Source organism: Acinonyx jubatus, chromosome F2 (assembly GCF_027475565.1).
Source record: "Acinonyx jubatus isolate Ajub_Pintada_27869175 chromosome F2, VMU_Ajub_asm_v1.0, whole genome shotgun sequence".
Lineage (NCBI taxonomy): Eukaryota > Metazoa > Chordata > Mammalia > Carnivora > Felidae > Acinonyx > Acinonyx jubatus.
This window is the reverse complement of record NC_069394.1, coordinates 71578310-71592884: the sequence shown is the minus strand read 5'-3', so window position 1 is coordinate 71592884 and position 14575 is coordinate 71578310. Positions and strand designations below refer to the sequence as shown.

The window sequence follows — 14575 nt, the reverse complement described above, 5'->3', positions numbered from 1 at the left end:
ACATTCATGCCATAGTTTGCGTGTGGTTTTGATGTTTTTATTAGCTGTTTTTAAAGTTTATGTATTTATTTTGAGAGAGACAGAGGCAGCGTGAGGGAGGGAGGGGCAGAGAGAGGGAGGGAGAGAAGGAGAATCCCAAGCAGGCTCCACAACTGTCAGTGCAGAGCCCATCACGGGGCTCGAACTCACGAAACTGTGAGATCGTGACCTGAGCCGAAACCAAGAGTCGGATGTTCACCCGACTGAGCCATCCAGGCACCCCTGCCTATGGTTTTGATTTTAAGACTTTTGGAAGACCCTTTCCCACAAATGCCTAAGCACTTCCCTTAGGATGACTGCAACATTTTACGGGAGACCCTGAAAACTAAGGTCATGACCCGGTTCTAATGCAGGTGTCCCGAAAGGGTCAACTCCCAGGACCTAAGAATTATTAGGTGCTCAGTATAACCTGTGCTGCAGCTCCTGTGCTGCAAACAGGCTCTGCAGAGAGGACATTTCCTTGTGGTGGAAGATACCAGAAGTGGTGAGGTTGGGGACTTAGCACACTCACAATGTTGGGAGAACACCGCCATGAAAAAGAGACCGTGTTACAATTATTGGAACGCATGCAAATGACTTTCCTTCTCACACCTTTATCTGGGATCCAGTGGCAATACCTTTTTCAAAAAATAAATGTAATCGTCTCCTCCTTGTTTTGTGTCTCTGCCTGCACTGAACTTCCTGCCTCAGTGACCTGAAGCACTCATCAGGATTAAGCCTGCCTTGGGGACTCTTCCTCTCCTCTCCTGTCCTAACAGGCTGCCTCTCCTCTAGTCAATCCAGAGGTGTTCAACTACTAACCCAGCGGTGTTCAAACCCAGGAAAGCCTAATGTGTGCTTTCGTTTAGCATTCTGATTCTTTCTACTCTACGAGGGAAAAGCATTTTTCTCTCTTAGCCTTATTAACTGTTGAAAAGAGCGTTTACATTCTTAATTTATGTTCTGAAAGCATGTCAGTTTCTGTCTTTGTCTCTTGGAAGCCGTGATTCACAAACAACGTTGAGTACATTAGCTGCCTAGGGGGAAGTAACCGGGGTGGCCCTTGGTTTGATGTAAAAGCAGGAGTGCCTGTAACATCTTGAGAGCAGGCAAATGTTTTTAAGCTACATGAAAGAGATTTTGATATGATCTGGAATTCTTTGGCTAACTGGAGGCCAAATCACACTGAATGAATTGGATGCCAGTGTGAATAATGAGAGATCATCTATCTCTCCAGCAGATGCCCATTTGTTCTAACCTCCTGCCTCATTTAATGTAAATATTCAAATTGACCTTTATTTTTCCATAGTCTCATGGATTGCCCTTGAAATATAATATCCGAGAATCTGGTTTATGGGGTAGCTTCGCAGCACAGTAATTCTTGCTTTTTAAAGGATCCTAATTTCATTATAAAAACCTAAAATGACTTTCTATAGATATGATCCTGATGAAAATTTCAAAACGATCAGAGTCAAGACCACGTTAGATGCAAGCATGGAAAAGAAGCAGGTGATTGATGGAAGAAATGCACCACGATCTTCTGTTCATGGACACGGTTTTGAGAAATTTAGAACTGGATAGAAATTAATGGGCCTGCTTTACCTATTCAGACTGGGTGGATATTCATTATAAACTCTTTAGAACAAAAAAGGAAAGATAAGTTATTTTTCTACTTGTCATCTGCTCTCTTCAATGCCTCAAAAGAATTGACCCAAATATCCTTTTGGCTGCACAGTGGCTGGGAAGTAATGTACTTGCAGTTTTAGGGAGTCTGGATTTGCCAGGGACCACAGACACCCTTTACTTGAGCTCGGACCAAATGGAGAAACCTAGGTAGCAAAATCCATGATAGTTGACCATACAGCCCCTGCTTGTCTGTGGTTAGTGATAGGGAATTATTTTCAAGGAAATCTACTCTCTTTTTGAGTAACTGTTACCGGGAGAATGACATTTTCACTATACGAGTTACAACTGTCTCTCTGTAATTTTCAACGCTTACGTTTGGTTCTGCTTTCTGGAACATCATTGAATGAATTGAATTTTACATGGAGACTATTCATATACGCAGCTACATGGAGACTATTCATGTATGTGGCATGCTGGGTTTTGAAATCACACATTCTGGGCTTCTTCAGCTGCTCCTGATATCCAGGTTGCTCTCTTGGGATGGGCTGTCTTTTGCCAATGTCTCTCCTAAGGTTACACTGGTCAGAATTAAACATGTGTATCCAAATGGCATCTGAATAACAAAGAGTATGAGGGGGTCTTTCACCTCTTTCAATCGAAATCCTTACTTCTTATGATGTAGCCTAGAATACCCTGTTCTTTTCAGCATTTGCTAACTGAGCGCATAATCGTCTAAAAACCCAGGTGTTTTCCATCAAAAGCTCCTGACAAATCAGCTCCTCTCCCTTCTGTACTAGTGCAAGCATTTGAAGGGAAAAATAATTATATTAAGGACACTGTTAATAGTCTTATAGGGAGATAAAATCATAGCATTTTAGAATTGAATATGACTGCAGAAGTCATCTAGTATGATCATTCAATATTTCAGAGGAGAAATTTAAAAGTACAGAGACAATAAGAACATTGAGCAAAGAGCATGTGATAGTGTGCATTGAGGCAGGGCTACGCCCTCAATCTTTAGATTTGCTGAGAACAGAAACATTGTTTAATAATTTGCTAACTAAGGCAGAAAAAGAACAGTCTACTGAGTGTTGATAAAGCGAACTGGTTGAGCCAACTGGCTAATTTTAATCATTGTTATCATTAAATTAAGTAAGCTACATCCAGCTACCGATTTAAATGGCAAAAGGCATCTTGACATTTCTTTAACATGAAAATATAGAATTGCGTCCTCTTCCAAATACTCAGCCCCTGGCCACTTTAGGGTCTCAATGGGATTATGCTACTCTATCACTTATTTTTTTTTTTTTCTCTTCTTACTTCTTTCAAGTGGCAAAAGGACAGAGTAGCAGAAAAAAAGATGCAGTGGAACTAGAAACAGGAAACCACAGAAGAGAAACTGTTTCTTTATCTTGCTCCCTGGCAGTTATTCCTGTTATAACAGCGAGAGAGGGAGTGAGGCGGGTTTTGTCAGATAAGCAGCAAGAGGTGCTTTGAGAGGTTGAGTACAAACTCCCTGAACATTTAGAATTCATTTTGAGGAGAGAGAACATTTCAGGACTAGTGAGAAAGGTATGGAATTGGGCCCCAAGTTCGTTGCTATGAGTGGGGGGGGGGGTCAGAAAAGTGTCACGCGGTTGATCGCAAGTCCGTGGATATAAGCCAATTGCCTGTGGAACTGAACATGCTTAGATTCTAATTCCGTGGGCATGGAAAGGCTCCAGAGCTTTCAAGAAATGTTCCCCAAGTTAGTATGATATAAAGTCAAGGTTAATAACCACTGATATGTGGTTAAGAGCCCAGGCTGTGCAGTCAGTCGCCTCATTTGCATCTAAGCTCATCTCTTACTAACTACACGCCTTAGTACTATCCCCCCAAAGCTCCAAAATTGGCATGGGGACAGCAAAATGTGAGACCCTGCTGGGAGGGGCGGATTTTATGGGCTGGCAAACAAGAGGTGGTGTATCAGAGGAACAGAAAGGGCCGAAGTGTACTCCTCGTTGTAAAAGAACAGTCTAGAATACCATAGAAGCTATCGGATTAAGAGAGGAGATCAAGCATTCCAAGAGGTTAATGTGCAGTGAATGCCTGTTCTGTCCCATTATTTCATTTAATCCTCAGACCCAATTTATGAAGTCTTTACTAATGTTATTTCATTTTCAGGCAGGGCAGTCAGGGCGAGGAGTGCTTATCAGACTTGTAAGATACACTGTTAGTAAGTGATGGAGACTCTCAGGCACGCATACAGTAGTCATTGCCTTTTGGATCACAAAGTAACCATTGAACACCTGCCACCTAGTGGCCATATACCCAAATTGCAGGTTTTGTTTATTTGAAGATTGGAGACTTTTCACGGTCCAACTTTTGGCCCCAGGAGCTAAGGTTCTGAAGTGTATGAAGGGGATTTGTCTCAATATCTGTCACCACACCAACCAACACATTTGACTAGGAGGTATCACAGCGTATTATATAAGATATAATATTGTTTTGTCTTCAGAAAAAATTGGGTCAGGACTTACCACTTTCGTGATCTTGGACACATTTCTTAAACTCTGTGACTGAGCTTTATTTCCTCTTATGTAAAATAGTGATGAAGTTCTATATTTTTCAAATTTCTTTATGCATTAGAAATAATATGTATCCAAAGAACTTAGCACAGTTCCTGGCGGGTACTAGAGGCACGGTGAATGATAAAGCACTTGCTTCATTGTGCACACTTAACTTACCTAAAAGAGAGAAGGAGGAGAGGAAGGGAGAGGGAGTCGGGGGAAAAGAAGAGGGAAAGGGAAGCGGGGAGGGGAAGGGAGTGATCTGCAGCAGGGAAAGGAGTGCAGAGACCAAAAGCAGAGAGATAAGAAGTTAATAAATGGTTGGAGTTCCTAAGTGTTTATCCTTACACATTAAAGTGTTTAAGTGGGGGTCCTGGGCAGCTCAGTTGGTTAAACGTCTGACTCTTCGTTTCCGCTCAGGTCATGCTCTCACAGTCTTGGGATCTAGCCTTGTGTCGGGCTCCATGCTAGGTATGGAGCCTCCTTATTATTCTCTCTCCCTCTCCCTCTGCCCCTCCCTCACTCATATTCTCATGTTCTCCCTCTCTCTCTCAAAATTATATATATATATATATAATTATATAATATATATATAATTATATAATATATATATAATTATATATATATATAATTATATATCTATTTATCTATATCTATATCTATATATCTATATATACCAAAATTCCCCATATACACACACTCACACACACATACACACACACACACATATAACTTTGTATATATATAAAGTGTGTTTAGGTGACTTTATGAGGGTAATTTTGGCTTAATTTCTTTCTTATGTATTGACCAAAAACCGGAAAGTCAAATGTGCCCCACTGTATTAGTAGTAACAACAAGCACAGAAAAATAATAAAATAATGTTACAATATATACTGATGTAATGAATGTGTCTCTATTTTAAAGGTACTGATGAGGATTCAGTAAGGTAAGATTAAAAAGTGAAACACTTGGCCAATAACTGATGCTCTGAATTGTGAGTTCTCTTCTTCATTGCTGCAGGCATAGCCTCTCAAAATTTCTACAAAGTGTCACTCACCTGCCAGAACCTTTAAATAGGCCACTGAATTATAGTTTAGAAATCTTAGTTTTTTTCTCCCTGCAGAAGGTTGAGAATTTTCTGTGAAATGAATTGTTTGCTTTCACAAAGGATTAAAACGGAGCTATTTCTTAGTGAGTATGGACTTAATTTGAAAGGCACACACATTTTGTGACTTATATTGAATTATGGGAACATTTAAATTGCATTTCTTAATTTACTTGGTTTACTTTCAGTTCAATTTACAAATTAGTTATGATCTTTGTTTTTGTCTACCTTTGATAACTAACTCTGTCTTCTACTCAAGTTTTTGTCATCTAAATTTGTTGCTATTTTGATCATTCTGACATTTTACAGTAAAATAAACCCAGTATACACACACACACACACACACACACACATGTGTATATATATATACATATATATATGTATATAAGTGACTCATTTAAAAGTTCGGTTTAATGGCAAGATGCTAAGCTACCTCCTTAACTGCTCTCCTAGGAGATTCTGGAATGCCTGTGGCATCTAAACCCTGAAGGCCAACCCTGAATTGTCAACTGTTAAATTTTCCACCCTCAGCTCTTCTAGAAGAGTTCATGACAACAGAAAAGAGAGCTTTTGTTGAGAACGACAGGTGCTGATCTCACGTGGGTCATTGCAAGTATACCTTTTTACTCTTATTCAGGCGTTCCTCAAAACACACGAACAACAAAGCGAGAAGCAACCCGACTCTTTCTTCTTCAAGGGAAATTAAGTTGAGTGTCGTCAAAAGGATCATTTTTATCTCATTGTCCCTAGCATCAACAGTTAGTAAGCAAATAACCATTATAGGAACTTCGCTGCAAAACGGTAACCGTGAGGACACTGATTCTGCATTCTTCTACTGAGAAAGATGTATTTAAATGCATGGTCTAAGAATAGAGATATTAAAACGACCAATGAGCAGACCCTGGTGTCGGTATTGCTGGAGATGTACACAGCAGGGGACGTTGTCTAGGTTCCCGGTCTCCGAGCAACTCTGGAAGGGTCCCTTTTCCATAGGCACCGGTCGAAATCCTTCCCTTATTCTCCAGCTCCAAGGACCCTTCTTCTAAGAAGTTTTATAAGATTCTTCAGACACAATTAACTGTTCCTTTCTCCAAATTCTTTAGTATTCATCAACGTCTTCCGATAACAGACTGAGAAGTGTCTGTCTTGTGTATCTACCGCAGACACTAGTATGTTGCACAGAGTAGTTGTGGGAAATAAAGGATCTTTCTAGTCGGGGTCTCTTCTCGCCCTCTGCAGTGCTCAGGGATTCTGTCACTCTCCTCTCTCCAGGTCGGCTACCATGCACTGCACCTGGTGTGCTCCTTCCAGGGGAACGGGACAGAAAGCTTCGATCTCTCCTTCCTTGCTAGCTCCCCCGATAGACTCTTTGTTGTCAAGGCTGTCTGCTAATCGTTCCAAGAGAAACAGATAGAAGGTAAGAATACGAGGGGAAGTTGAGTGGCTCAGTCAGTTAAGCGTCAGACTTGGTTTTGGCTCAGGTCACGATCTTGTGGTTTGTGGGTTCGAGCCCCAGCTTCGAGAGAGCACAGAGCCTACCTGGGATTCTCTCCTTCCCGTTTTCTCTGCCCGTCCCTCAAAATAAATAAATAAGCTAAAAAAAAACGGAAGCTAAGAATAAAAAACTGGTCAGAAGAACAGGTGTAGGGACAAAGATTTAGGGTGTTTTGTCAGGTTCTTACAGTTCTGCTGCCTGTTGAATAGTTCCTAAATAGTTTTTCCTCTCCTTTTCCCTCTTCCTTTTCCTCTCCTCTCTTCTCCTTTCCTTCCCTTCCCTTTCTTTTCCTTTCCTTTTCTGTCCCACCTTTCCTCCCTCTCTCTCTTTCTTCTCTCTCTCTCTCTTTGTGCAGAACCTCCTGTCCTCCTTTGTCTGGAGTGTGTGTACCTCTTTAGATTTCCTCTTCTTTGCCACTGCTTGTTTCCCTCCTGTCTTTTTTTAAAATATGTTTGTTTGTTTGTTTATGTTTCTTTATTATTTGGTTTGTCTCACTTTTTCTTTGTTTATTTTTGTTTCTTAAATTCCACACGAGTGAAATCACATGGTACTTGTCTTTCTCTGACTGACGTATTTCACTCTCTAGCTCTATCCGTGTTATTGCAAAAGCAAGACTGCATTCTTTCTGATGGCGGAATCATATTCCATTATGTATATATACACATCTTCTTTATCCATTCATCCATCAATGGATACTGGAGATTCTTTGGTAAGCAGTGTTGCAGTAAACATAGGGTGCCTATATCTTTATGAATTAGTGTTTTTGTATTCTTGGGGTAAATACCCAGAGTGGAGTGACTGGATCATAGGGTAGTTCTATTTTCTTTATGGGGGGTGGGGGGAGACCTCCATACTGTTTTTCACAGTGGCTGCACCAGTTTGCATTCCCACCAACAGGCCACAAGGGTTCTTTTTCCCCCCACATCTTCGCCAACACGTATTGCTTCTTGTGGAACATTTGCTTTAAATCATGGGGGATGAGTGAAAGTTTGCCAGGTGGATTGGATTCGATGGGTGGTGGGGGGGGGGAAGTTAGCTTGGCTTTTCTAAGGAAAGGGAAGGTACACCCTGTTCTGAATCTACGGCTCGCAGTTTATTGGGTGCTGAGAGCGGTACAAAGAGGCTGGAGAGGCAGGCAGGAACTAGGCTGGAGTCCGGGCTCACTTGTCGGGACTTTGGTTAAGCAGGTAAGAAACCATGGCAGGGATTCAAGCAGGGGTGTGAAATGGTCATATCTGAAGTTTAGGAATATAATCCCAGCTGCTGTATCAGCGAGAATAGATTTGAGAGGGTGTGTGTGTGTGTGTGTGTGTGAGAGAGAGAGAGAGAGAGAGAGAGAGAGAGAAAGGATTAGGTCACAAGAGATAGAGTAGATACGGAGTACCAGAAGCAGGGAGATCAGCACAAATCTGATTGCAAGAGTCTGAGTGAGAGATAGTGAAGACCTGAGGTGGCAGAGGAGGGAGTCAATATGAGCGAGGTAATCTGGGTAGAACTGATGGGACTATTGGGAACTGATGGGACTGTTGATAATTGATAGCCATCTGGGTTGATCAGCTGAGGGAAAAGAGTCTGGGACAGCCTTCTGGCTCCGGCTCTGGTGAAGATAAAGAAAGGGAGCAGGTTGGGGACTTGCACAATTTGGGGGTGCTCTTGAGACGTACAGGTGGAAATATCCAGTAGTTCGCAGAACCAAGAGTGTAGAAGTTAGGAGAGGCTGATGCTATACACATAGAAGGATAAGTGATAAAGGATGCAGGGCACCAGAGGAAAGTGGCAGAAGGATGAAATTACCATCACTTCAGAAATACAGTGGGGCCACCGGATGACTGTCACTTCTTCCTTCCCCAGGATTTAAGCGTTTACTGTGGAAAGGGATATCGTAACTATTGTCTTCATTTCCCCTTTCCTCTCTTTCTCCTTCCCTCCCTAGAGAGTGACAGGATTACGCGGTCAGATCTGGGAAGTCGGTCTCGGGTTGAGCGAGAGCCAATAGGCACCATGAAATGGATCAAGGTGTCGAGACCAAGGGTAAAGAGGTACCTGAAGTGTCATACTCGACAGGGGAGCAGACAGGGAGTGGTCAAAGATGACAGGTGTCTCCATGAAGGATGCGGGGACCTAGGAGCAGACAGAGTACAGGTACAGGTAAACAAATTTATGGGAAGACCCCTATTAATGCCCACTTTGATTCATTTGAGAATTATACCCTTAAGGCTTTCACCTGTAGTTGGTGCTCAATAAATGCGTTTGTATTTATGGTGGAACTAACAGCAGGCATCCAATACATGTCTATTCACGGTGATAACATGAAAGGGCTGAAGTTTAGCTGGGGTGGGGTGGGAGAAGAGCATTTACCAGTGCAGGATTGTTTTCTCTCTTGCTCTCTCCCGTTTCTTATTATCCTTAAGTTGTTGCTCAGTCCCAGGATTCTTGCTCACAGTTAGGGCTTCCTATGCTCCAAATCTCCTCCTTGTGGTATGACCCAGGGGCCCTGCTGTCCTTTGTCTCCTCTTTGAAGCTGCCTGACCCATTTGGATTTTTGGTGAACTCCCCCAGCCTGGTTGTGGGAAAGGAGACAGTCTCCCCAGCTCACTCTTTCCTTCCTGATACTGAAGATAGGCACACCGACCATTTGTGTTTTTAGGTTTTTGTTGTTAATCACTATGGAGAACTGGCGAAGGATAAGAAAAATAGAAATTGTGAGAGTGATACCAACGTTACCAAACCCCACAAAGTACTTGTGTTCGTCTTCTCCTACTCTTGTACTAGCTCGTATCTTGTATTTCTTACCTTCTTTAAAACAAGGCTTAATTTTAAGAAGATTCAAAGAGATTACGTTAATACAGGCCCCACCCTCACCTAGCCTAGGGTAGGAAATTAGACTCCTAATCACCCTTAGACTCGATAACACCTGCCCAGAATATTTCCTCAGAACCCGAAGCACAGATGATTACCTGTTTCTGTATTTCGAAAACTTCTGAACCGCTCGTCTTATTTTTTCCACTCCAACGACAATATTGGGTACATATACCACCTGTACTCATAATTGGAATAAAACTGCATGTCAAACTTTGTATTGTTTGTTCCACTTAAGATTATTAACATTCTGCTGTACTAGCAAATACTAGAACGTGTGACTCTAGTGGCTACAAAGCATCCCACCATATGGATTTACTATAAATTTAACTACTCTGGGATATCTAAATTGGTTCCAATTATTCAATCTCACAGAGAATACCTCAATAATGTCTTTGTCTGCCTTCGTCCCCATTTCTGATTATGGATTTCAGTTGAGTACCTAGAAGTGTAACTTCTTAGGCAAGAAGTTAAGTATCATTTTTAAAAACACGTACAAAACTGCTGTTCTGAAAAGTAACATTAATTTAAGAGAGTTTCTAAAACAATCGCCTTTGCCTCCTTCAAATCCTGGCCGGCTTTCTTCTGAGCCTTCATCAGGTCTCCAGATAGGAATTCTACAAATACTAAGGACCAGGATTGAAAAATGTCAGTCTATGGGTTTCAGGCAATAATACATTGCCAAGAACAACTTTTTCTTCTTCTCCTTCTCCTTTTCCTCCTTCTTCTCCTCCTCCTCCCTCCTCCCCTCTGCTCTTCCTCCTTCTTCTTCCTTTTCTTTTTCTTTTCCTCCTTCTCCTCCTCCTTCTTCTCCTCCTCCTCCTCCTTCTTCTCCTTCTCCTCTTCCTCCTCCTCCTCCTCCTTCTTCTTCGTCCTTTTTCCTTTTTTTTACATTGCCAAGAACTTCTATATCTACGTCTTAAAGGTCATATCCTTTTTTGTATTTTTTTATTTGGGAAAATTGAAAAATGGCATTAAGAAATCTTATATACCCTTTCCCTAGCTTCCCCAAAGGTTAACATATTAAATAAGGACCAGTTAACATATTAACATATTACATATTAAGTAAGGAACAGTTAACATGTTAAATAAGGAACTCAACCAGGTTAATACTGATCTAATACTAATATTGTATTAGTATCACTGATACTAATACAGACACAATACTATTAATGCCTCTAAAACCCTTATTCAAATGTTCCAGACTGTCCCATTAATGTTCTTTCTCTGGTCCAGGACCCAATCCAGGATCCACATTCATTTCTCCTTATTCATCTCCAATCTGGGAAATACTCGGACTCTTTGAAGAATTGTACCGGCCAGGTATTTTGCAAAATGTTCTTTAATTTGAGTTTGTGTGATGTTTCCTCATAACTAAAATCAGGGGATGCATTTTTAGCAGGAATGCCACATAAGGGATACTGTTTCTTTCTCGATGCGTCTTATCAGAAGGCATCTGATACTGATGCGTCTCTACCAATTACTAGTGGTCTGGTTTTAATCATATTTTTAAGATGGTGTCTGCCAGGTTTCTCCACCTTAAACTTACTATTTTATACTCTGTAATTGGTAAGAATCCTCTGGAGAGATACTTTGAACGCCATCCTTCTAAACTTTCAATTTTGTGTGTGTTTTATTAGGTATATACTACATCATTACAATGGTATATGTATGTAATTTATAAATAACTTCTTCATCTCCATACTTAGTTCTATGTATATAACTTATAAATAATGTATCCATAGGCATACTAAGGGCCAAGGCTTAAATATTTTTTTCTCAAATCTTTTTTATTGATAAGGCTACCTGACCGAAAATATTTTGGAAACCACTGCTGTAGCTTAATTCATGTTCTTTCCTTATGATTAAAACATGACTTCCCCATTATTTCTTACACAAAACAGTCTATGGAGCTGATTCTGTCCTATTATAACTTTTCCCTTATCCACATTTTATGCTGTCAGAGACCTGCACCTATTTGTAACATTCTGCCTTATCTGTTCGCTAGTGTTTCAAACACTCCTCATTTATTCTCATGCTTCATGCTTACTTATTTAGATTTTAAGGTAGTGGAGAGTTTACCTTGTTTATCTTATATTTGTCATACTGTATATGTCATAGTATTCATGTTATATTTTCTATTAGGCCATGTCCTCTGAAGCTAGGATCTGTGCTTGGTTTATTTCTGTATCTTCCATGATATGAACATAATGCTATGCACAGAAAAAGCTCTCAATTAGGCTTTGTTTATTGCCCGAGTGAGAGGATAAACATCTGGTACAATGTTTGCTTAGTGAGGAAACATAATTATTTTGGTTCAATGAATATGGCAGACACTCTTGGGTGGCTAACCAAGTCACCATTTCCAACTTCTTTCTAGCCAACTTCCAGTTAGTATGCAGAGTACATCACATCGTTCTCGTGAATGAAAGGGAAGGGGAAGTCTGATGTGCGGTTCTGGGAAAAGCTTTTGTTTTTCTCATATAGCCCCTGAAATTGTTCTCTCTTCCAACTCTTTGCCTTAAGTGTAGAGATGATGGCTGGGCTGCAGCAGCCCTCTTTTTTTTTTTTTTTAGGTTTACTTATTTATTTTGAGAGCGAGAGAAATTGTGAATGGAGGAGGGGCCGAGAGAGGGAGAGAGAGAGAGAGAGAGAGAATCCCAAGCAGACTCTGCACTGTCAGCACAGAGCCAGATGCGGGGCTCGAACCCACCAACCATGAGAACGTGATTGAGCCAATGTCTGGAGCTTAACCAACTGAGCCATCCAGACACCCCTGCAGCAACCTTATGACCATGAAGGACAGATAAAGGCATTGCTCTTTACGTCTTTAGACTGAAGAAGCAAAACCAATAACCATTGACTTTTGAACATCTTGCTGTGTAGGAATACAAATCCATGTTGGTGGAAGCCATTGTAGCCGGATTCCTCCTACCTTTGTGGCTAAAATATTCCTGACTCACACTCCAATAGACCAGAGAAGCAAAAATTGCTCTTTGATCTATTCAGGAAAGCTTCATCGAGAAGGGAGATTGCAAGATCATTTTTATACCAGGAGAAATGAATGGAGATACCTGCATTAGAAGAAATGGAAACTCCCACAATTCAGTGCTGCTTTGGATGCTGTTTGCTGGTGGGGATAAGAGAAGCAAAATCAAGGCAGCTCATTTCTAGGCTATGCCAATGGACAGGGTGTGGGAAGGCCAGACACGAGTACGGTGACAAACACGTACTCGTAGGGCTTTGACAGCTGGAAATATGAAGGCCCAGTTCATAATGCGACTGGGAAACATGGGAATTAGGTGAAGATAAGGCAGTAAGCAGGTCAGAAACAGAGGTACCGTAACGATAAAAGGAAAACACTTCAGAAGCCACTGGAGACGTCATGAAATTTGAGGGCATTTAGGGCAGAGCGGAAAGCTTAGTGCACATGGGTTCAGAAAGTTGGAATTCAGAGGTGCCTGGGTGGCTAAGTTGGTTGAGTGTCTGACTCTTGATCTTAGCCCAGGTCATGATCTCAGTCTGTCAGTTCCAGTCCTGTCTTGGGCTCCACACTAGCAGCACAGAGCCTGCTGGGGATTCTCTCTCCCTCTTTCTTTGCTCCTCCCTCCCTCCCTCTCTCTCTCTCAAAAATAAATACGGAAGCTTAAAGAAAGAGGTTGCAACTCAAACCTCGTTTCGCCTACATACCAGTTGAATAAAGTGGCCAATTCATGCTCTTTCGGAATCTGTTTCCTCCCTCTCTGATAATAAAAAAAATCGTATTTCCTTTTGCGAGGTAGACACCTCAAGAGAGGTATGAGATGATTACTCAGATGGAGGACCAAGTTGTAGCCCAACTGCAGGGTGATTTTGTGCATGTCGTCCATAAACGTGGAAGAGAGTTCTTTAAGCTGTATTTTCCCTTTCACTGAGTCTCAACAAGAAGGGATGATTTCTAATACAAGGTGCATCTCCTTTCTCAGGGTTTTTCGTGTGCCGAGGTTTCGATGGTGTTGAAGTAAAACCTCTGACTTTCTGCTCTCTTTCAGAAGCAATGCCAGCAAAGTCCCTTTCACATAATCTTAGCAGGTTAGACCCCTAATAGTTTTCAAGCCAATAGTAGTTGATGAATGTTACCTTTTGGTCTTTTCACCTTTTTTAATTGGGGAACCTTGTGTAACACTCTATTTTTGGTTCTAGCACCTTCACTAGTAGGGGTTACAACTCAAAGCCAAACTCATTCAGCCAACAGCCCTAAAAATACTCTTGGTTTCTGCCAGTCAATTTTCTTCTATTTTCACAATTAGTGGTTCTGCCTGGAAACTGCCTGCCAACATGCAAATCTCTTCCAAGGACTGATGGAAATCTGAGAATGTGCTAAGCTGTGTAAGGTTTAAGAGCAACATTATTCATTCACTATTTGAAATATTTAAACACATGTAAATCAAAAAAAAAAAAAGGATGAAATCTCATTATAAGAAATGAATGGCTGCTTTCCACTCTTTCTACAATATAGTCTTGATATCCATTTACATGCCGTTTGTAATATTAATATTATCGTAGTGAAATAAATCACATCCTTCACTTTTACATTTTTAATTACATTTTACTGCATTTGTTCTTTTGTTTATAGTTAACTAATAAAATATTTATTACATCTTACATATATGATGGTGTTTCTGTATTTTAATCAGATTTTACACATAATCTTTTCTCCCTCTTTTAGTATCTTTTTTATGACCTTACACACCACAGGATGTTGTTTTGTGGAAAACCTCATTATTTTTTAATGCATGGCTATTTATTAATGTATTGTGTATATAACACACTATGCATTTCTTTGAATTGATGAATACATTTACATCCACTTGAGAATAAAAATTCCCTTAAGGGCCAATCTCACATTTCTCTCGTTGTGTTGCCAGAAGCCTATACTGATTA

At 40.8% G+C, this 14575-nt stretch overlaps 1 long non-coding RNA gene across 1 annotated transcript; it reads left to right on the top strand.

The window, feature by feature from the left end:
• Nucleotides 1-6367: 6367 nt before the first annotated feature.
• LOC113594745 (uncharacterized) lies at nucleotides 6368-14218 on the top strand. Its single transcript, XR_003415176.2, has 3 exons — nucleotides 6368-6715; nucleotides 10889-10975; nucleotides 12229-14218. It is a non-coding gene; the product is annotated as an uncharacterized LOC113594745 (long non-coding RNA).
• The last annotated feature ends 357 nt before the right edge of the window (nucleotides 14219-14575 follow it).